The sequence below is a fragment of the Anolis sagrei genome, chromosome 2 (assembly GCF_037176765.1).
Source record: "Anolis sagrei isolate rAnoSag1 chromosome 2, rAnoSag1.mat, whole genome shotgun sequence".
Taxonomy (NCBI): domain Eukaryota; kingdom Metazoa; phylum Chordata; class Lepidosauria; order Squamata; family Dactyloidae; genus Anolis; species Anolis sagrei.
Genome location: NC_090022.1, coordinates 103,586,684 through 103,611,830, shown reverse-complemented (window position 1 = coordinate 103,611,830; position 25,147 = coordinate 103,586,684). Strand labels below are relative to the sequence as shown.

Below are 25,147 nucleotides of genomic sequence, written 5' to 3'. Positions count from 1 at the left end.
TTCCTTGAATCACCTGACATTCCAAGAAATCTTTTGAGTCATTGACAACAGAGAGGAAATAGAAATTGTTGTATGTTAACCAACATTTGACATAGATATATCAAACATTTTAATGTCAGTATGTGTGGCCATATTTGCAGACAAAGGAGCACATCTTCTCAATTAAATGTACACCCTCTGCCTGCAAGAACAGGAGAGGGTCGGCGTCCTGGCTGCATCTCCCCCACACTGGTGAGAAAGCAAGCCAGGAAAGGAGGCTTTAAGAACTTCTGTCTCCCAGCTACACCCTGCTATCAGCCTGCCTGCAAGAACAGGAGAGGGTCAGCGTCCTGGCTGCATCTCCCCCACACTGTATGTCATTCTGCATTGTCCTGGTGTATCATCTGTGGAAAGCCATCCCTTTACTCTAACACTGAGAGATTTCGGGATCTACTGTCTCTACATTCCAGCTTGGATGCTGAGATTCTGCCAGTCTTCCATCAGAGGCATTACCCAAAGTTGTATGTAGACGGTCCCTTTGGGTTGGTTCTCTCTTCCCCCCCGGGGGGTTCCTCCTTCCCCCTCCTGGATTCGGCCGATTGTGCGCCCCGTGGGCTCGGCCGCCGGCCGCCGACTCTGGCGTGGAGGCCGAGCTGGGACGCCGCTGGGGCCGGTGGCTGCTGCGGCTGCTGCGGCGGCGCGGGACGCGGCAGATTTCAGCGTCTCCGCTGCTCGGCGTCGGTGCCGCTGCTGTTCCAGGGTTGCTGGGGTTGCTCAGCGTTACCGCTGCCGCCCATGGTGGCTTCAAGACTTCCTTCAGGACTTCCTTCAGGACTTCCTTCGGGACTTCCTGGTTTGGCTGCACCGCTGCCTCGCTCCGGCGCTGGGTTACCTGGCCCCCGGGGCTGTGGTTACCGCTGCCGAGCGGCTCTACCGGCGTTGCTGTCGTGCGGGTGCGCTGTTGGTTGCTCCGGGCTGCTTGGCCTCCTAGGCGGCGGACCCCTTTGCGTTGGCTGACTGCTGCTCTGGCTGGCGCCGGGGCCGACTGTTCCCCGGGCCCCGCTCCGGCTTGTTTCGGGTGGGTTTCGGCTGGACCGCCGTGGGGCGGCGTCGTGTCGCCATTTTGGGCTCCATCTCGCCGGCCTCGATACACTGCCGCCATCTTGAGAGCCAGGCTGCTTCATCAAAGCCTTAGTTGATCTTCCTAACGCTCTGGCCCTTGAAGAAATTCCATCTCCGACGGGCAACAGATAATAGAGCCAGTTTTTGAATTAACAGCTACCTGGCCATTACCCTTCGCTGTTTGCCCGGTATCCACCACCTCCCGGAAGACTGAGTCAGCCACCTCTGACCAAATTACTGCTACCTTTGCATCTCGCTGATCCAATTTTGGACAAACTGTGCTGATCGTTGTTAATCCGTCTGTCAGTGCTGATCCTTTTGACTTTGCAATCCATTTTTCGAGGGTGCTGACTATCTTTGATTGTATTGACCATTGTCTTAAACTGTGCTGATCATCTTAATTGTGCTGACCTCCTCTGATGGTGCTAACTACCCTTGATTGTGTGACCACCTTCTCAACTGTGCTGACTAATTTCAGTGTGGTTGTGCGGAGTACTTTATTAATTGCGTGATCTTAGCACTTTACTCCATTAGCACTTTAGATTACTATTCTGTGGCACTTTAACCAACTTTAGCACTTTAATTGATTCGATACATCTAGCGTTGAATTAGGCCTCCATGACGCACTTCATTAAGCACTTTGGGGTTAATTGTTAAGCCACCGCACTTTAATTGTTATTCCATCGTGTGTGTTGACATAAGTCTCCATCTGTACTCTAAGAGCCTTAACCAAACCCCTGATTGTGTTTAACAGCTGCTATTTATGTCATCATCCACTCCCTGGCATTTGTTAATCTGGTTGCTAATTACATATGTGGGTCAGAGGGAATGGAATAGCTCAGGGGGACCCGAATATAACATAATAGGAACGGGAAATGATTGGAAGGCAAAGCCATGGCAAATTGGAGCTGTAATATGTCAAACAGTCTACAATGATCCTTGGGTTGTTATTATGGATGTTGAATGCGTCATGGAGGAGGGAGAGGCTTCCGTTAACCGAGGAGCCCCCATAGAAGTCGTGGTGGGGAAGGGGAGATACGGGAAAGGGAGACCTTTAATCCGGCCTAGGGAACGTAGAATAACATTAGTAATCCCAAATCGGTCTCCTGATACGGTAAGTTGGTGTAACCGGGTTGGCGGTCCCTCGGGATTGAAAGTGGTGCTGTTGAACGCCAGATCTGTCAATGGTAAAACAACTTTCATCCAAGATTTAATCCTGGATGAATGGGCAGATCTGGCGTGCATCACAGAGACCTGGCTGGACGAAGCGGGAGGTGTAAATTTGACCCAGCTTTGTCCACCCGGGTTCTCTGTGCAGCACCAACCGAGATCCGGAGGGCAGGGAGGTGGGGTTGCAGTAGTCTACAGAGATTCCATTCTTCTGACCAGGACCCCCATCCTGCAGTCAACAAATTTTGAATGCGTCCACCTGAGGGTGGGTGACCGGGACAGATTAGGGATTCTGCTAGTGTACCGTCCACCTCGCTGCACTACAGTCTCCCTACCTGAGCTAGCGGGGGTGGTCTCGGACCTGGCACTGGAGTCCCAACAGCTGCTTGTGCTGGGGGACTTCAATGTCCACGCCGAGGCTGCCCTAACGGGAGCGGCTCAGGACTTCATGTCTACCATGGCGACCATGGGGCTGTCCCAACAAGTATCTGGCCCCACCCACAGTGCTGGACATACATTGGACTTGGTTTTCTGTCAGGGATGGGAGGAAGGCGGCGGTGTTGAGGAGTTATCCATCTCTCCGTTGCCATGGACCGACCACCACCTGGTCAGCTTTAGACTTACTGCACCCCCTAACCTCCACAGAGGTGGAGGACCTATTAAATTGGTCCGCCCCAGGAGGCTTATGGATCCGGAGGGATTCCTGATGGCTCTTGGGGAATTCCCCGCCACCTCGGTTGGTGATCCTGTTGATGCCCTGGTCGCTCTCTGGAATGGGGAGATGACTAGGGCAATAGACACGATCGCTCCAGAACGTCCCCTCTCAAGTAGCCGAACTAAACCAGCCCCTTGGTTTACAGAGGAGCTGGCAGCATTGAAGCGAAAGAAGAGGGAACTAGAGGGCGTGTGGCGTTCGGATCCGAGCGAGCCAAATCGAACACGGTTTGTGTCCTTTTTAAGGTCATATGCCGCGGCAATAAGAGCCGCAAAGAAAACTTTCTTTGCGGCCACTATTGCGTCTGCAAAGAACCGTCCGGCTGAACTGTTCCAAGTTGTCAGAGGCCTGTTAAAACCCACCATTCAGGATGGGTGCCCTGATGACTCGGCAGCTCGCTGTGAAGCCTTTGCTCAGTTCTTTGCAGACAAAGTCGCTTTGATCCGCTCTGGACTGGATACCATATTAACGGCAGTCTCTGAAGATGTAACACGAGCATCTGCTTGTCCAATTTTGATGGATTCATTTCAATTAGTTCAAACCGAGGATGTGGACAAGGTGCTTGGAGGAATGAGAGCTACCACATGCATCCTAGACGCCTGCCCATCCTGGCTTCTAAAGGAGGCCAGAGGGGGATTGGCCGAGTGGGTTAAGGTGGTGGTTAATGCCTCCCTTCGGGAAGGCATATTTCCAGCCAGCTTAAAGCAAGCTGTGATAAAACCGCTGTTGAAGAAACCATCACTGGACCCCACTCAATTCGTCAACTATCGGCCTGTTTCCAATCTCCCCTTTTTGGGCAAAGTCATGGAACGTGTGGTGGCCTCACAACTCTAGGCATTCTTGGTAGACACGGATTATCTGGATCCGGCACAGTCTGGCTTTAGGCCGGGGCATGGTACCGAGACAGCCTTGGTCGCCTTAGTGGATGATCTCCGTCGGGAGCTCGACAGGGGGAGTGTGTCCCTGTTGGTGCTACTCGACCTCTCAGCGGCCTTCGATACCGTCGACCACGGTATCCTTCTGGGACGCCTCGCGGGAATGGGTCTCGGAGGTACTGCTTTGCAGTGGCTCCGGTCATTCCTCGAGGGTCGGTCTCAGAAGGTGTTACTGGGGGACTCCTGTTCTACCCCACAACCTTTGTTTTGTGGGGTTCCTCGGGGTTCAATACTGTCCCCCATGTTGTTTAACATCTACATGAAGCCGCTGGGCGAGATCATCCGGAGTTTCGGGGTGCGGTGTCATCTGTACGCAGATGATGTCCAACTCTGTCACTCCTTCCCACCTGCTACTAAGGAGGCTGTCGAGGTCCTGAACCGGTGCTTGGCCGCTGTGACGGTCTGGATGGGGGAGAACAAATTGAAATTGAATCCAGACAAGACAGAGGTACTCCTGGTCAGTCACAGGGCCGAACAGGGTATAGGGTTACAGCCTGTGTTAGACGGGGTCGCACTCCCCCTGAAGACACAGGTTCGCAGTTTGGGTGTGATCCTGGACTCATCGCTGAGCCTGGATCCCCAGGTTTCGGCGGTGACCAGGGGAGCATTCGCACAGTTAAGACTCGTGCGCCAACTGCGACCGTACCTTGGGAAGTCTGACTTGGCCATGGTAGTCCACGCTCTGGTTACATCCTGCCTTGATTACTGCAACGCTCTCTACGTGGGGTTGCCTTTGAAGACGGCTCGGAAGCTCCAACTAGTCCAACGGGCGGCAGCCATGGTACTAACAGGAGCAGGGCGCAGGGAGCATACAACTCCTCTGCTGTACCAGCTCCACTGGCTGCCGATTAGCTACCGGGCCCAATTCAAAGTGCTGGCATTGGCCTTTAAAGCCCTAAACGGTTCTGGCCCAACATATCTATCCGAACGTATCTCGGCCTATCAGCCCACCAGGACCCTAAGATCTTCGGGAGAGGCCCTTCTCTCCATCCCGCCTGCTTCACAGGTGCGCCTGGCGGGAACGAGAGACAGGGCCTTTTCTGTGGCGGCCCCGCGGCTTTGGAATGCCCTCCCTATAGAGATAAGATCAGCCTCCTCGCTGATAGTATTTCGGAAAAAACTCAAGACATGGATGTTTGAGCAAGCATTCGGCTAATCCGATGCGATGAAATCTCTGATCAAGGACTGGCAATCACAGACAACGAAATTGGATTATGATTTTAATTTAAGAGATGCATAGGTCTGTATTGGTGGCCCAATACTGTGTATTGTATATGTATGTGTTTTATATTTTTAATTGGAATATTGTTGTTTTTAAATGTTGTAAACCGCAATGAGTCGCCGTTTTAGGCTGAGATATTAGCGGTATACAAGTGTACTAAATAAATAAATAAATAAATAAATAAATACACTCTAATGCTAGATATAGTGTGCGAAAATGTATTTTCCAAAGATGTAGTGATGTACCCCTCCATAATATATTTAATCTAATTAGTTGCTTGTCATATAATTCATTGGCCTAAAGTAGTTTGTTGGCATTATGTTATACTACATGGATCTGAAAGGTATGAGTAAGGGAAAGGGGAAAATTCCAAAGGGACACATCTTTGGCTAGAATCCAAAAACAATTAGTAATATATAAACTTGCTGAGGGATGTAGCTGTTACAATATATGGCTCTTGGCTAGGTGTAAGTGTGACATAAACAACTGCAAGAATAAAGAGGAAAAGTAACACACACACATGCATATGAGTAGATCAGTCACTTTTTTGATAACATGATGGCTTTTTTTTTACTGTTATCTGAGCTCTAGAAACTTTTTTTTTTAACCAGAACAGACTTGAAAAAGAGCTACCACTCTTGGCAGTAGATTTGTATACATGATTGAAGGTTTTTATGAATCCTTCATGAATGGCTGATGAAAATGGCAACTATATCAATAATTATTTGTGAGGATGTATTCTGAATGGAGAGATGCACATGCTTTTACATTCTACTTTTTATAGTTTCTTTTCTCTCTTTTTTGCTGTCTTCCCACCTGTTTTAGTATCGGGGGGAGGGAGGGGGTCTTCTTTCTGCCTGTTAAGGCAGGTTCATAATCGCAAAACTGGATTTCCCTGGTATTCCCATAATGATACCAGTGAGTGGATAGAATAGATACATTACAAAGTGAATATTTTAGCAATGGATGGTATTAAAATTGGTACATTATTTAAATGCTTCATGCTGTTATTCTGTTGCTGAATTAGAAGCTTGTCTCTATGCCAATCTTTTCTGCTTCCTCTTCTCCCCCTCATTTCCTTTAGTTACTGCTTTTATTAAATACAATCCTCAGGATTGCTGGCAAATTCCATGGAAAATTATTTTTGTGACATATCTGCTTCAGTCCAATCCCACAGGCAAAAATAGCGGTTGGCAACATGGAATCCCTGTTATCAAACTATAACTCCCATTATCTCATAACATATGCTAACTAAGATGGGAGTTGCAATTCAAAAACATCTGGAGGACCACAAGTTACCCACTGCTGCCTCAAACATTGTAGTACCCATATTAGCACATAAAACAGATTGCATAGTATGTTTTGTAATCTTAAGGTTGCATGCATATACCTGTTTAGTTATGTTGCAAAACTGTTGATCAACTCCAACTGTAAGACAAGTAGACATGTATAAAATTACCAGTCTGTATTTTCTATAAGTATAGATTTCAGTTGGAATACTTAAAATCTGGGAATGAAAAGTTTCAGAAAATGATCAAAAAATGTATTTCTTAAATGTTGAGAAACCCTAAATTCAAGACTGATAAAATCACATGTTTTTATGATTTCTTGGGGGGGGGGTGAGTGCACAGAAATAAATGCTGTAATGCTTAGAAAACGCTGTTTTCTGTGCCAAAAAGAAGACTATGCAAATTCTGTGCAGAATAAGTCCCAGGCTATTACATTTTCTACACAGAAATCTACCACAAAATACATTGTTTTCTGTTTAAGAGAGGGATCGGGCACATTTTCATTTTTGCAGCAAGTCCTGAACTAAAAAATTCCTTATGTTGGAGAAAATATTGCTTAAATTTCCTACTGCTTCCCTTGAGAAGAAAATTAGCAGTGAATTACATTCCTACTAAACTAAAATGAACAAGTGGCTATAACTGTGTATGTTTTAATGTTGTGTACATGTTACCTTGTGAAAATATTTCTTTAAAAGCATTGTATTTTTTTTAGAAAAATAAGAAATGAATGAATGAATATTATTTAGCCCTGAGATTAATGGTGCCAAACATGAATTGATTTAGGATATGTCATATATCCCCAATCCATTATTCTTTTAGCAGTTATTAAAAAAAATCTACATCTTTTTTTTATTGGAAGTATGTAGCGCATTCTAATCTATGGTGAGAAATGCCTCTCATCTTAAATAATTACATCTTAAGTGTGTATAATCTGTTATCACTTTTTGATCAACAGCAAAGATATGCTCACTGAAATGTTTACCACCCACTTAATGGATTATCCAAGCGAATTATTTTTTACTCTTTTCCCCGTACAATCAATGAAAAGATTTATATTTGCCAGCAAATTCAACTGGGCACATTTACAGTTTATTGCGTTCTGGCAGTATAATGACTTATAAATGTCCAGTGCCCTGGCTTTAAGATTTACACTTTTAAAGCATGCTTATGTATATACAGGCTGAGCAGAATTCCAAAATCAATTAGTCTAAAATTACCACATCTGTACCTGAGATACTGACATCTTTACTTTTTTGTTGGTTCAATATCCACAAAATTTGATTCATGCACATAATTATTTAAAATATTGTATAAAATTGCCTTCACACTCATACACACACACACACACACACATACAGCTATTCCAGAAACTGAAAAAAATCCAAAATCCCAAAGTCGTCTGATCACAAGGATTATGTATAAGGAATATTCAACCTATATTTGATTCTAAGTTGACAGATGTGGGTAATAATAATTATTATCATCATCATCATCATCATCATCTTTATTTATACCCCACCACATATCCTCAAGCATAAAAACAAAACATAATAAATAAGGCATAAAATACAATAAACAATGCATGATAATACAATAGAAAATCAAACACAATCATAAAGGGTGGGCCAGATGTGTAAGAATACAACAATAAAAACTCTGGATGAGATAGACATAAAACAGAAATATTTTAAAGGGGAGAAACTCATAGGCAGCGGAGTAGTGGAGACCAGCTGTCATGTAGGCAGAGACAGTGCAGTGTGGGGACAAACATTATGGGGGGAGGGAAGATCATTCTCCAAAAGCACAACAGAAAAGCCAAGTTTTGAAGTTCTTCTTGAAAGTTTCCAGGGTGGGGGCTTGCATAATCTCAACAGGCAATGAGTTCCAAAGTCAGGGGGCCACAGAAGAAAAGGCTCTCTCCCTCATTCCCACGAATCAGGCTTGTGATAATGGGAGAGGTGAAAGAAGGGCCTCCGCTGTGGAACCAAGAGATCAAACAGGTTTATTGAAGGAGATACAGTCACGAAGGTAGGCGGGTCCCAAACCATTTAGGGCTTTGTAGGTGATGACCTGCACCTTGAATTGGGACCATAAAATAAATGGTCCCAATTTTGATGGCATACCATGAGCCAACTCTCAAGCATGTTGAGAATGTGGACTAGTTTGGTGGATTATTCTCAGATCTTTTATAAAGAATAATCATAGTATGATTTAGCCCTGCTTGCCATCTAAGAAGCAAGTTTTTAGAAATGAAAACATTATCTGGTAAGAAGTATATAAAATTAGCATGATGTGCAGGAAAAAGAAAAGAGATATCTCTTTTCTCATAGGGCTTTCTTGGTGCCCACTCTCTGAACTCTGTATGTGAGGAATATGAGTTGGCTTCCTTTCTAATGCTTTTCTGACAGGAGGCAAAATGCATTTATATTCAGGCAAGTCTATTTTTGCTTGCCATGAAAATAGTTTTAACTGGGTGGGTGCTGTTTTTTTACATCATGTTTTTCAGATGTTATGCTTTTATTTGAATTACAGGTGAATCGTGTTCATGGCATTCATGTTAAGTGTACTTGTTCTATTCAGTCATAGGCTACTTTGAATCTTATTTGTGAGAGAAAGGGCAGGATAGAAATAAAACAAATAAGGGACTCATGTAGAATATGTGCTCAGTAGAAAGGTGAAAACACATAGTCAAAATTCTGAATGCACAACCACAAGTTAAGATGATGATCTCATTGTTTCTTAGAAACAAACAACTCAAGGTTTTGGCTTTGTTATCAAACTTTACCTTCAGGCATGAAAAATAACAGTGCTTATCACACAGTTAGGAATTGTATTCAGTGTGTGGGGATGGTCTGATATCTTGTCACTTCCACATATCCATTGGCTTTGTTTCCACAAAGCAAACATACCTACATTACATGTGTGTAATGGACTCTGTCTTCATAGAGACTCACTTTCTATAGGACTCCAGAGAACACATAGAGAGGCTATGTGCCTTCAGCTGTGGATAGACAGCAGTCTATTTTTGCTCTATGTGATGTTTTCGTTGTGTTTGCATTAGTACATTTGGCCATTTAACTTGATACTTAAAGAAGAAAAATCGACAATTCTTATTTATACATATCTGTTTATGGCTCAAGCATTGGACCACAACTCTGGAGACAAGGATTTGAATCCCTATTTGGCCATGAGATCCTACCATACACTGCACCCACAAAGGAAAGTAATGACAACTATTCCAAACAAATTTTGCCAAGAAAACTGTACTTTATTTGCCTTAGGGACACCATTGGATAGAAAGAACTTGAAGGCACACAACAATTGTCTGCCAAAGGGTACATTTCCAAATATATTTTCTCTCCAAATTTGCCTTTTGATCATTTATTGAGTTGCAAACTATATCTAAATTATTAGGAACTCTGAACGACAGTAGATATTGTAAGGATCAAACCACATATTATTCTGAAAGGTGCAGATCAAGTTAGTTCACATTGGAACTGACAAACACTGATGACCTCAAGCATTGCCCCTGTGTAGAGCTTCAGTGCATGCTGGTGAGTGCATGAAGGTGGGGGGTTGCATTTCAGATCTTCTTTAACCCAAATGCATTAAAAATTTAAAATCTGAATGTGGAAAAATTGTGATAAGCCCATTCTTAGGTAAGATTGGATACTAGAATAATGGATATGATCACATTCCTTCCTCCAAATATTTGAATTTAGATCTTTGAAAATATCTCTTAAAATTTTATCCAGAATTCCAAAGAAGTGGGCATGTGTGCGTGCCTTCTTCCTAGTAGGTTGGACTGGGGGAGCACTGGGAAGTATAGCTAGGGAGACTTATAATTCAAATGCATAGCTGTGTACTATGGAATATCAATATGCAAAGGGATTTTGGAGCACTTTAACAATTAACTGAAGGAATGAAATTGGTTGCATAAGGTTTCCTCTGAGGAAGTAAACACAATCTAGAAAAGCTTGTTACCAATTTTGTTTTCTCCATTAGTCTCTAAGGTGCAACAAGATTCCTTTGCATACTAGAGGAAGTTGTTTACTTCTCCATAGTTATGTCCACTAATGCAAGATCTCAGCTATACATTAGTGAAAAGAAAAACCACTAATAGCATACCATAAGAAAAATGGACTGCATATATTAGGCATAACTCTGCACAGTACTAGGTTTAATAGGGAAAATGTACAAGACAAAATACATTTGAAAATGACTGTTTGGCAGTGGAATATGATGCTTTGGAGACTGGTGGAGACTTCTCTGGAGGTTTTAAACAGCAATTAGATGACCATCTCTCAGGAGTGCTTTAATTGGATATCCATGCATGGCAGGCACTAGATGGCACTTGGAGTTTCTTCCAGTTCTATGATTCTAAGATTAGAACAAAATGACAAATTGGTAGATTCAACCATTCCCTTCCCCATGAAGTCCATAACTACTTATGCTCAGTAGTTCTGCAATCATTGGAACTAAGTCAATTATTCAATCCACACTCATTTAAATTAAAATTAGTTTATGAATTGAAAACTTTTTAACTATTCATGGACATTTTAAAAAGGAATTCATGCAACAATAGCCTGTGCACACCAGTGGCAATTTGCCTTGAATGGTGCAAATCCAATGAGGATTTGCACTAACAGAAAGAAACATAGCTTTAGGGTACTTTGTAGAACTATAGTTTGGTTTGGTTTGATGAAAATGACAACGAGAACCAGCAGCTAATTGACAAGAAAAGGAAAGACTTCCAAACATGACAGAGAGACATCAACTGTGCTGCTAAGAAAATGATCTACACCAGTGCAAATGCTGAGGTCCAAAGAAGCCAAGAGAACTCAAGAACAACTGGTGGACAAAGAAGGCTGAAGAAATCCAACACCTGGCGGATACTCATGATGCTCAGGGATTTTACAAAGCTACAAAAGTCATCTATGGACCAAGAAACCATGGCATACAGCCTCTACGCTCATCAGATGGAACCAAACTCCTGAAGGACCAAAAATCAATTGCACTACGTTGGAAAGAACACTACCAAAGCCTCCTGAACCGCAGCTCCAAAGTGGCTGAAGAGGCTCTCTATCAAATCCCACAACAACAAACCAGGGATGAGCTTGCAGCACTGCCTAGTTTGGAAGAAGTCAGCAATGCCATCAGCCAACAAAAAAAATAACAAAGCCAGCTGATCTGATGGGATCCCTGCTGAAATCTTTAAAGAGGGAGGACCTGAGCTGACACAACAACTCCACCAGCTCATAGAAAAAGTGTGGGTGACTGAGAAAATCCCAGCAGATTTCAAGGATGCCACCATCATCACCCTCTTCAAAAAAGGGGAAAGAACAGACTGCGGAAACAATCGAGGTATCTCCCTTCTAACCTCAGCTGGAAAAATCCTCGCAAGAATCCTTGCAAGCTACCTTCTACCCCTCTCAGAAGACACCTTCTCAGAATCCCAGAATGGCTTCTGCCCCTCCAGAGGAACAGTGGACATGATCTTCACTGCACGGCAGCTCCAAGAAAAATGCAGGGAACAAAATCAACCTCTGTACATGACATTCATTGACCTTGCAAAGGCATTCGACACAGTGAATCACAGTGCTCTCTGGACCATCCTCCAAAAAATCGGGTGCCCTAACAAATTTGTGAACATCCTGCGGCTCCTCCATGATGACATGATGGAAACAGTCTTAGACAGCAAAGGCTCCCAAAGTGACCCATTTAAGGTGAAATCAGGTGTCAAACAGGGATGTGTTATTGCCCCAACTCTATTCTCCATCTTCATCGCTATGATACTTCACCTTGTTCATGGGAAGCTTCCCACTGGAGTGGAAATTATATATCGGACAGATGACAAGCTGTTTAACCTCAACAGACTGAAAGCCAAAACCAAGGTTACAACAACATCTGTTATAGACTCCAGTATGATGATGTGCACAGAATGTGTCTGTGCACATTCAGAAGAAGATCTACAAGCCACTCTAAACACCTTCGCAGAAGCATATGAGAAGTTCGGCCTGTCATTGAACATCGAGAAAACCAAAGTGCTGTTCCAGCAGTCACCAGCCAATCCCTTTCCAATGCCAGAGATACAGCTTAATGGTGTAACATTAGAAAATGTTGACCATTTCCTCTACCTTGGCAGCCACCTCTCCACCAAAGTCAACATTGACACCGAAATACAACACTGCCTAAGCTCTGTGAGTGCAGCATTTTTCCGAATGAAGCAGAGAGTGTTTGAGGACCAGGACATCCGTAGGGATACCAAGGTGCTTGTCTATAAAGCTATTGTCCTCTCAACCCTGCTATATGCCTGCAAAACGTGGATTGTCTACAGACGTCACATGCAACTCCTGGAACGATTCCATCAATGCTGCCTCTGGATAATCCTGCGAATCTCTTGGGTAGACAAGCAGACAAACGTCAGTGTGCTGGAAGAAGCAAAAGCCACCAGCATTGAAGCCATGGTCCTCCGCCATCAACTCCGCTGGACCGGCCACATTGTCTAGATGCCCGTCCACCATCTCCCAAAGCAGTTGCTCTACTCTGAACTCAAGAACGGAAAACGGAATGTTGGTGGACAGGAAAAGAGATTTAAAGATGGGCTCAAAGCCAACCTTAAAAACTCTGGCATAGACACTGAGAACTGGGAAGCCCTGGCCCTTGAGCACTCCAGCAGGAGGTCAGCTGTGACCAGCAGTGCTGCAGAATTTGAAGAGGCACGAATGGAGGGTGAAAGAGAGAAGCACGCCAAGAGGAAGGCGTGTCAAGCCAACCCTGACCGAAAACACCTTCCACCTGGAAACCAATGCCCTCACTGCGGGAGACGATGCAGATCAAGAATAAGGCTCCACAGTCACCTACGAACCCACAAGAATCCTGGAAGACTATCCTACTCAGCCAATGAGGGATCACCTAAGTAAGTAAGTACATAAGTAAGTAAGAACTATAGTACTTAACCTAGTAAGGGGATTTGGCAGGGTTTAGTCCAGAGTCTCTCTAGTTTACATTTTCAGTGTTTTGAAGTGGTGTGATTTCAGCATAAATATTTGAAACAATTTTCTCAAGTTTCCAGAGTATTGTTTTATATAAATATTCTAGAAAAATGATATCTCATATTCTATTGTTATTAGCATATTTGCATTATATTTTTACTCTGGCCAGTGTAATCTACAAGATCCATTTAATCCACAAATTGTGCAAATAACACAAATTTATTTGATGTCATCAAGGCTATATAGAATGGAAATGATACAAAGGGACATAACAACACTTGATAAATTAGGCAGTCTGATCTAATGACTTTCAAATATTCAACCTGAAGTGCTTTATTTTACATTTGTTTTTGTTTTTTAAAATATTTATATTTTCTTTTATTGTTGTTACTTGTTATTGACACTTATTTCAGTTAGTTGCAAAAATTCATAAATCTTTTGTATAAACATTTGTCGATCCTATTATTAATGTTTGCACTTATTTTTATTTGATGCAATTACATCTAGGATACTTTGTATCCAGCGTTCCTAATATTCCTTTCTTTTGTTTATATCTTAAACTTTTACATATTCTTTATCTTATTAACATTTACTACTAAATTTTTAAGCAGATGATAATAAAAATAGAGAAAAATAAAATAAAACTTCCATGCTATCCCCCATCACCCACCTTCCCAAACACATTTTTGACTTTATTGTTATCTTTATTCATGTGCACAATTCTCTTGCTTTCTTCATAGTATTTGCATTGATTTTATCCATTTTTATCCATTCCATTTATTTTGTCCATTTGTTTTTTTTATTTCCTCTTTTTTCCCCTCTTCCACATCCTCTTTCATTACACTTGTTATAATTTGGAATTGTACCTGTTCATATATGTAATTGTTTAAGTTTTCCAACGTCCACTTTTTTATCTTTTCGCCCCCATGCAATTCTGCTTGTCCACCTCAAATCATAATTTTAAACAGTTCTTGTTCCTTTCTATGAATTCTCTTGTTTCCTAATATTCCCATTAGTATCATGTTTAAATTTTCTTGTATAGGTATTTTAAATACCTCTACAATTATGCCATCATTTTTGTTATCATTTCCCAGAATATATGTACTTTTGGACATTCCCACCACATATGTGAATAGTACCATCCCTTATTCTTTCCACAGTGCCAGCACATTGGGCTTACTCCTTTCATAATATATAATAATTGGGCTGGAGTCCTATACCATTTTAGTATAAATTTCCTTTCTAATTCTTTGTATTTATTTATTTTTATTTCCTTTACCCCCTTCATTATATCTTATATTATTTGATTCATAAGTGGCTCCTCTCTTTGCCATTTATTTTGTTCTGTTTTTATCATATAGGCATTGCCCTTTACCAACAATTTGTATATTGCTCCTGTTAACCCTTTCCATTCTCCCCATTCATCTTCTGTCTGTATTTTTCCTTCATATTTTCATTAAGTTTGTTATATAGACCTAAACATTTTATTCAGTTCTTATCACCAATCTTCTCTATTACTTTATCTATAGGGATTAACTGGCCATTCAGATCACACATATCTTTGATTTTATCATATCCCTTGCTTCTCATTTCGTTACTAGGGTGGTGGAAGGAAATATCTCACATTTGTCAGCACCTGAAATGACTCTTTGATTTGTTGCAAATAAGCTAGTCTCTAGAAAACTGAAATATTATTCTTTGTGCACCTCAAAATCCAAAACTATTAAGAAACAGTCATATTTTGAGAAGATGATTGTAAAAGAATGATATACCATATTAATTGTGAAAAAACGGACTGGATGTGAGTTAACTAACTAAATCTGAATTCTGACAACATGGAAAAATGCACATTGGGCATTTGTTACATATATAACATGATTTGGATGTGAGTTGTATTCCCCCAAGTAATTCCAGTTCACAGCAGTACTCTCAGATTTGGCATTATTTCTGGGTACCCAGATGGTCTCAGTAGCCAGGAGCACTTTTCATGAGTTTAAACTGAGGCACCACCTGACTCCTCTCCTGGAGAAAAAAAGACCTGGCCACAGACTTTCATGATTTAGTAGCATTCAGATCGGATTACTGTTATGTACTCTGCATGCCACGGTGGAAACAGCATTTGGGTCACAGCATTTTGAACCAAGTATACACCATTGTGCTTCACACAGAGTTTATAATTCTGTGATGGTTACAACTCCATTCTTAATTCATTTGTTTCTGGTTATGGTTTATAGTATTGTAATGATGATTTCTAAAAGATCGAAATAGTTTGAAGGAGGATACTTACAAAAGTGCTTCTTCCAACTTTCAGGGTACTGAGAGGTCATAATTGTTCCTTTCTCCAGAATGTGGCAGGTTTGGACAATGCAAAGACCTTCAGATGTAGCATCTAAACCAGTGGTTCCCAAACTTTTTTTGCCATACCCCACATAAGCATCTCTAAAATCCTGATCTCCCCCCTCCCCCAGGTGACATATAATTCTTATTATTCAAAAAGTGAGTTTCTATTCACATGGAGGAAACTTAAAAACTTGATCTAAACAAGCTTTCAAAGAACATGGCAGCCGGTCTTTGTATTTGCTTTAACAAGATAACAAAAATAACAAAGAGTGCTTGTGGTTACTGTCCTACCTCTGATTAACGTCCAGTGTTATTTGGTCTCAATGCTAAGCATTGTACTACAGGTAGACCACCCCTTACCTGGAATTTTAAAAACCAAAATATTATACTATAAAATCTGAAAATGTCCACATGACTGGCTGAGATAGTGACAGTTTCTCTCTAACTATCTCATATGCATAAAATAATTTACATTATTGTCTACAGAATTGCCTTCAGGCTATAAGGTACATGCATGAAATATAAATGATATATCATTATGTACATACTTGCAAAAATCTGGGAGAAAAAAATGAAACTCCAAAGATCTTTGATTCCAAGCAGTTCAGATAAGGGATACTCAACCTGTAATTTTGTTTTTGTTTCAGGTAGAGTCTACATAAACAACAGGGGGGGGGGGGAATAACATTGAAACTATCAATTTCGTACTGTTGGCATTGTACACTGGCAGTTTACTGATGGGAATGCAAATAGCAATAGTTAGGTCTTAAATTATTTTTGGAAAATCCAGTCACAAGTTTACTGCAGTTTTCCCTTGGGATTCTTGACAGAAACCGTTTGGATGCTCTGGAGTAAATCAGAACTACTTCTAAAGCAAAATGGAATTGGGAAAGTTACTTGTTTCAAAGCCAGCATCTTCCTTACTGAGTGAAAACAAACAAAAAAGGGAGAGCCAAGGCACAGAATATACAGTAATTCTCACAAAAAGTTAATATCAACTTTTATGAGATTTGCACTAAGTTAAATGTAACTTGCTGTGGTTACGAAAATGCAGTTGTAGGAACTCCAATATGATGCAAAGTCTCTGCTGAAATTCATAACGCAAAATAATTCCAGACAAATTGTGCATAAGTATGCATGAGTGAGTGTTAAACTGCGTAAAAATGCCCCTCATCAAAAGCCCCCTTCTTCACAGCTTCATATGCTTTCTGCCAAAAAGAGAGCTTTCAGTTTTGTGTGTGTGTGTGTATCCACAGCCACACCTCACACCTATACCTTGGGTAAAATGTCATTCATACATAGATCCTATTTCCCCAAAAATAAGCCCTACACTCAAAATAAGCCCTAGCATTATTTTTCAGGATTTTAAGGATGCTCAAAATATAAGTCCTACTTAAAAAATAAGCCCTAGTCACAGTTCGTTTTAAAAAAATCAATTCAGAAAAATAAGACATCCCCTGAAAATAAGCCTCAATGCATCTTTTGGGGCAAAAAGATGCATTGAAAATAGGATAGATAGGATAGATAGATCTATGAATGAATGAATGAATGAATGAAACTCAGGTGTTTTTCTCTGCTTACTAGTAACTATTCCCTTTGGGATTCTTGACAGAAATTGCTTATCATGTCTTGGAAAAGAGGAATGTTATGATACTAGGTCAATCTAAGAGGCATTCTGAATGGGAAATGATGCCCCCTAAACAACTGGGGTCATTGGGTCAGTCTATGCATTACATCCAATGTGAGCACTACCTAAAGTAAAGCCATTACATAACTGAAATGTCAACTATTCATTTCAAGGTTTAGTCTAAATAGTAGGGCTGGGCAACCACGGAAAAATTTGTTTCTAAACTCGATTCGTTTTTAGGGGGTTTTTGCGTTTCGTTTTTTAAAAGAATTCTGAATTTTTTCTTTAAAAAAGTTCGATATTTACGAAATTTCGGAAATTGCGAAACAATTTCGAAACAATAACGAATCGATTCGTTAATGGCGGACGCAATTGCGCAATACGCTAAAAAAACCCTCCAAATGGGACAGGGGGAACTTCTGAAGCTTCCCTCTCCCTCTGTTGTTGACTGTTGGTGTGATAATTTATTTTTTATCACTGATAAAACAAACAACAACCATAAAACTTGCACCAGACATACGGAAATAATAACGAAATAATAACGAAACAATTCGAAACAATTACGAAACAATTTCGAAACAATTACGAAATAAATTTTAAAAATTCGTTTCGATTTTTAGTTGCTCCTGAATGGTTCAATATCGCTTCATTATCAAAAAAAATAATGAATTAATAACGAATTACGAAATTAACGAACGAAACCGCCCAGCCCTACTAAATAGGTGTAACAACCCCATCTTCCTCCCTGAGGGGACTCAAGGCGGCCAACATTCACACACTTAAATTTAAAACAAAGCAAATACAAAATTTAAAAAACAACAATTAAACAGTATTGTGCACATTAAGTTAAAAATACAGTTAAAATACAATAAATACATTTAAATGCATTTCAAAACACAACACCTCCCCCCCCCCAAGAATCCCACCCACAACTTCCCCAACAACCTTTCTGCAGAAAAAAAAGACTTGACCCAGCAAGGATGGGGCCATCTTGTTCTCTCTTGGTAGGAAGTTCCACAGTCTGGGAAAGAAGTCATGCTGCTCTCCACATTTTATTGGACTGCAACTCCAAAAAGTTGACACCATTCACTATATTTTCTAGGGATGCTGGGACTTGCAGTCAACAACAACTGGAGGGCCACATTATTCTCAGAGCTGATATATATATATATATATATATATATATATATATATATATATATATATATAGTGTTTGTATTGGAATACTGCTGTCTCCTGGGAGATGTTGTATGGCTCCAGGCATCAACAACTGAAGATCTGGAATTTTAAAAGCTTTTTAAAATGTGTATTATGTTTCTCTCGTTGTTGGTAGAGGTTCGCCAGCCCTTTTGATTCATATGGGAGCTTAAAAACTTTAGTGTACAGTTGAAAATGCCTACACTGTAGAAGGGGTTTCAAAGCAATTCAACAGAAACAATTCATTTATTAGTTCTTTCATATATGTGGGAAACTCTCCAAGAAGAGTTTTAATGCACTATCTCTTTTGAGTGTTATTCTTCAGGGAGAACGCTTGAACCATTATGCTATAGCCTTAGTTGATGCTATATTGTACTTCAAGACTTTTGTGTAATTGCATTTTTTTTCAGAGAGAAGAAGATATGGGGAGGAGGTGATATCAGTAAAATCTCAAGCCCATAATGAGAATCCTGTAGTCTAGCTCTGTAGTGTATTTCTATTGGAGATGCATCCACCGTCATGGCAAAATGTGTGTACTGATGGAGAGCCTGTATGGAGTTGAAGCTCCTGAATATGTAATGTGGCTCTGTTTTCTGCATACAGATGCGTATGGCAGCCCCATATCAGTAAGGATCTGGTTCCTGGCCCACCACAACACTAGCATTTTAAAAAAATATTCAAGAGTGGTTACTGTGGGACGTTTGCTATACCATCTATATATCAATGTCATTAGTAGTTTCACCTTCTTTTACAGCTGATAAGCTTATTATTATGGATATTCCTCAACATTTCTCATAAAAATTCAGTGGTTCTGAGCAATGTGAATATAGTAATGAAGAAGGAAACTAAATAGTGAATTGTAGTTCAGAGTATTTTGGCCATAGTTTGTGTTATATTGTCTGATATTTAGTGAAATATAACATCACCACCACATCTATGGTTAAGTAGTCCTGACAACTCCAGCCTCTTAATTTGATGTTGTAGTCTCCTTCTTGGGAGGTTTATAGATTGGATAGCTGAGAGAAGTGCTTTGATCTATTACATTACAGATAGCGGTTGGACTGGATGGTTCTTGTGGTCTCTTCCAACTCTATGATACCATGAATTGCAAAAAAGAAAAAAAGAAAGAAAGAAAAAAGAAAGAAAAAGAAAAGAATGTCTCCCTGTCATACCCCCCCCCCCCAAACTGTCCCTGTTTGGCAAGGACAGGCCCAGTGGATCCTTTGTCATCCCATTTTTTTCACTGCTTTTAAATGAATGGAAAGTGCACACTGACATCTATATTAACCAGTAATCCATCATCCTTTTATTTGGAAGATCATTTAAAAAAATACAGCCCACAAATCATTGCAGGAATTGTACACACTGCTTGCTCCTACCAAGAGCAATCAACTCAGAGTGCTGTGTAACTGGGGTGAGGCTAACAAACAAGAACTACCACTCCAGGAGGGAACTCTTTCAGCAACTGAGAAGATTTGATGTCTCGAGGTACAATATCAAATAAATTATTAACTTCTTTTAACTCTACAGTAGTTACTTGTACTGGGAAAACCTTTTAAAAATAAAACCTTCTGAGTTATTCTTCCTAAAAAAAAAAAAAAACAAGAATGTTTGCCTTCCTTCAGAAAACATAAACCAGGGGTAGAAGTTCTTTTAAAAAAAAAAATTAAAAAGTGTGACTGTGATATGAAAGAGCCATCCATGATGAGTAAGTTCATTTCTTTTGTCCCTTGATAATCTCTGTGGTATTTTTTAAACATTAGGGGACATTTTTGGTAAGAGTAAGGATGAAAAAAAATCTAAAATATTTCAAAAATGATTTTAAAAGTGTAATGAGGAGAATCCTGGACTAAGGAAAATCTTTGCAGTTGAGGATATATCCTAAGCAAATTCACACTTCTTTGTACATGAAACATTATTTTCTACACTTAAAATAGGGGACACACACACATAAATACGTGCAAAATTTGCACCTACTCTGTCCTCTTTCCACAAGAACCTAAAAACATGGGTGTTCCATTGTGCCTTTGATTAGGCAGTTCCAAAAAATTGTCTCTTTTAATACCTAAGTTCCAGCAGTTTAGCATGACCCTCTGCTCTACAATTCTGACATTATAAAGCCCAAGGACTTTACTCTCTCATCCCTGCCACTGAATTTTGCACCTTCCCTTAGCTCTATCTAGGAATTTTGCACAAATTCAGAGCCCTCTGAACTCAGCACTTTTATTGCTCCCATGGTATTGTTTTCATGATGTTATGTTTTCTTGTGATATGTTTCTATTTGGTTTTGTTTTGTTTTTATTTTATTGTATTACGTTTTAACTCTGTGCTCTCTGGGTTTGTCCCTTTGTAAGCCGCCCTGAGTCCCTTTGGGGAGACAGAGGCAGGGTATAAAAAATAAAGTTATCATAATTATTAACTTTTTGCAAATATTCTCACATTATGAATAAAATAAATAGATTGCTACATTCTTTGGGAGTAAAAAAAGCAAAGAATTACAACTCTAGACTAAAGGAAAGAAAAAGAATACTATACTAGGTGTATGGGAGCACATTATTGCAATTTGTAAAAAGAGAAAGTCCTCTGTAGAATGAATAATAATTCTGCAAAATGTTGAATATAATAACTAATAACCCTAAAGTTCCTTGAAAACTTATAACTCTATCCATCAATTCACACAAGTTACTAGGTGGGAGTACTCACACTAGAAAACAGAATGTAAAATCCATCACACAGCTGACAAAACTGATTCATTTCTTATCCTGTTCCGCACTCTGGAAGGATCCTAGCTTTTAAAAGGCTGTATGTTATAGCGTGTCAGATATATTGTAATGCCAATACACTAAAAATGACTGTGCCTGTCCATCTGAAGAGTCTGAGTGACTGAGGTTGCAATCCACAACAAGTAGTATAGAAATCAAATGCATCAGAATTTTCATTGAATGGTTGTACATCCCATGGCACTTCTGTGGCAATGTTTTATCCTCTGCCAGCATTAGGATTATTTGTTTTTCAATCTTTATGGATGGATTTTTGTGTGTTACATTTTTTATATAAAATCAAAAATATTCTTTCACATTGATAAATAGAGATATCGAAACCATCATTCAACTCTTAGCATAGAATTTGTATTATTGATGTGTGTATCAGTATTTCCATTAGCTGAACTTAAATCCTCTTGTGTGAAATATGTGGGTGAATTGGAGCACAACAATATTCCAAACTATAGGAGGCACTCAGAAATACGAAACTGCAATTATTATCTCCATGTGAACTACATATTTGCTGGAGTTGTACCTTCATATTTAATACATTTTAGACAATCTAGTGAAAGCTCTTAGGTACCCCATGTTATTCTAGGTGGATTAAGGTAACTGTTGTTTTCATGTGAAAAGGCAAATTAGAAATTTGTTACTATATGCCATTAAACAGGCTTCATATAATGGTGATCCTATGAATGAAAAACCTTCAAGAGATTGGAGTTTCATTATCACATAATATGAAATACATTCTCCAGATCAGCCATTCTAGAAATAATCTTCTCTTCACAGAAATATATTACTTTTTATTATTCATAGTAATTGCTTTTCAGTATGCAGCCATTTGCCATTCGTAGCTCATTTATGATCACAGGAACACTGTGAGAACCATAAAGTATTTGATCCAATCTCATGACTTTGCTTCAGAGTTTGTGGCCAGTATACTTTAGTTAAGAGAGAGAGGTCAGGCACCAGAGCAATGGGGAAATTCTGGAAATTGTGATCTCACAATACCTTGAAAGACAAATTATCTCCACCCCTGGTTTTTAACATTCAGAGCTTGAAATACACATAACGCATCACCAGTAATAACATGGGACAAAGTGCTGTTGGGGGGTTATGGATAAACTAACCTTCACAATTTGGGTAACACCTAGGAAACATGAAAGTCTCTCCATTCCTACTTATGAAGAAGCAGCCATTGAAATCCCCTGTCACTTGGAAAGCAGCTTATTGGTATTCCCAGCCTCCATCATGCCAACAATTTGTGCTGTGAGGGGGAACTCTGACAAAGACCACAATTCTGCAAGAGAGTGGTGGAAATCTTAGTCTGCCACTCTCCAAGTTATAGGGAAACTGACTCCATCAACTGTAGCAACTGCTTTTGTAGCAAGTGACAATGGGAAGAATTGGGCTGGAATTCTCTCATAGCTCTGTACCCACAGTAGTTATACTGTACATTTGTAACTCCTCAATATGATCCAGGCTCCAGGGCCGTAGCCAGAAAAATTTTTTGGGAGGGGTTGAAATTTTCAGGGGGGAGGGGTTGAAAATTTTGCGGGGGGGGGGGGGGGGTTGAAACCTGACTTCTAGCTCACGCTGAAGCATAGGGCACAGCAGGGGGCAGAGCAGCCTTCAATAGCCTGCAGCTCCACCCCTGTCAACCACCTCCACCAAGTCTGGCCTCCTTAATGAGAGAATTCAACACACACACACACACAACTTGGTTGCTTCACTACATCGGCTATTGCTGCAAGTAATGACAGTGTGAATAAATTGTCAATATTTAAGGCCTTGCATGGTCTGGGGCCGATGTACCTGAGGGACCGCCTCACCCCCTACCAACCCCAGAGATCCCTCCGTTCTGAGGACCAAGATCTATTGGAAATTCCCAGTGTCAAGACCTTGCGTCTAACAGCAACCAGACGCAGAGCTTTTACAGCAGTGGCACCATCACTCTGGAATACTCTGCCACCTGAGGTCCGTGCCTTGCGGAACTTATCAGCTTTCCACAGGGCATGTAAGACATATCTTGTATGTGTTTTTATGGTTGGAAACCGGGCTGAGTCCCTCAATGAGGTGAGAAGGTCGGTATAGAAAACTTTGAAATAAATATAAATATAATAAATATCTGTTTCGACGGGCCTTTGATCTCTGATATTGCTGTTTTTAAATTCAGTTCTTGTGGGTTTTTTCGGGCTATATGGCCATGTTCTAGAGGCATTTCTCCTGACGTTTCGCCTGTTTTTAAATTGTTTTAAATTGTGTTCGATTTTAGCCTGTTCTTGTAAGCCGCTCCGAGCCCCAGGGGAGTGGCGGCATATACGTTCGAATAATAAATAAATATTTGCTTGAGATAGTGCTTGTAGTTCTGGAGGGACTCTTAATTTTTTGCATCTCATAGACTTAGCATGGGGATTTGGTTAACCAGTTAAAATTCATGAGTAAACTGGGTTTTTTAAAAAAAAAACCTGAAACATTTCGGGGGGGGGGTTGAACCCCTAACCCCCCCCCCCTCGCTACAGGCCTGGATCCAGCCCATACCTATAACACATTATTTTAGGGGAAAGTGGGCATAATATCATTTTATAGCATTATATAATGATGAATAATACTATTAGATTGTTATAGAATCATTTCCTAATTGATCCTAAAACATTGTTTTTGGAGGAGTCTGATCTGGGACATGTGTTTTTTTTTTATTTTAACTAACTAAAAACATGTCAGCATTACTCATATAGTGTCAAGTGACTACTATTGTCAATGAGACCCTCCCAATGTTTCTCTAGTCATCTTCCTCAAATATTGCATCCTTGACTGTTTTGCCATTTGTAGGATATAAAAGAACAGGAACCAATATGTTTCCCATTAAAGTACAACATCTTTGTCCAAATAGGACATGTTTCCCGACTTTGAATGAATACATGGAATTGCAGATAACAATGAAACCTTCTTTCTGAAGAATACTCGAGAGTTGACTGGAGGATCTATAAAATGCTTAGAGATTATGTATTTTGTCAGACATGGGTGAATAAAACACTGGGTATTGGTCTTACAGATACAGGGTCAAATGCAAGTTCATGTTGAGTAGAAATACATGTGGAGAAGAAGAATTAATCAGTCTCTTCTGCCAATTTGGCCATATTTAAATGTATGACCTGCTGGGTTTGCTTTTGAAAAGGTTTTAGAAAATATAAAAGATATTACTTTCTACACACACACACACAATGAAATTTTGAGCTTTATTAAATATGATCAGATATTTGAATCAGGATCTCATATCATTTCTAAGAAAACAAGATGCTATTTGTGATGTCTATATCTGCCTGTTCTTCAAATTTCACAGAAATTCAGAACACAGATTTATCAACAGGATGTACATCTTAATTTTCCATACTGGGTGAATTTGGGCACACTCTTTCAGCAAAGTCCTTTGAACAAATCTTGCTAATCTCACCATAAGTCAGAAATGACTGGAAGGCACACAACAACAAACACAGAATTATGTTTTATTTAAATTGGATTTTATTTACTGGGGCACTACATTTTGCTTTTCCAACTGGATCATGGAGAAAAAATCTTTAATCAATAGTAGCAGACTAGAGTACATCTGGATCCACTCAGGAACTATGCCAGATTTGGTAGGACTTTGGTATGCTATCCCCGTGGGACACTGGGTAATAAAAGCCCATCCCTTATAATCTTACGCAGACCCTGGATCCTGTGGCCAATACTGCAGCTACTGCTACTAACCCTTCACCCCTCCCCTGTATATATTTACCATAAGGGTCATAGCA

The 25,147-nt window shown here is 40.3% G+C and overlaps 1 protein-coding gene and 1 long non-coding RNA gene across 8 annotated transcripts in view; one reads left to right on the top strand and one right to left on the bottom strand.

The window, feature by feature from the left end:
- The window catches only part of KCNIP1 (potassium voltage-gated channel interacting protein 1), a 725,477-nt gene that overhangs the window by 612,812 nt on the left and 87,518 nt on the right, over nt 1-25,147 (top strand). The gene's annotated exons all lie outside the window — the stretch shown is intronic.
- Nucleotides 1-25,147, bottom strand: part of LOC137096056 (uncharacterized) — a 45,020-nt gene that overhangs the window by 16,453 nt on the left and 3,420 nt on the right. The window lies entirely within an intron of this gene.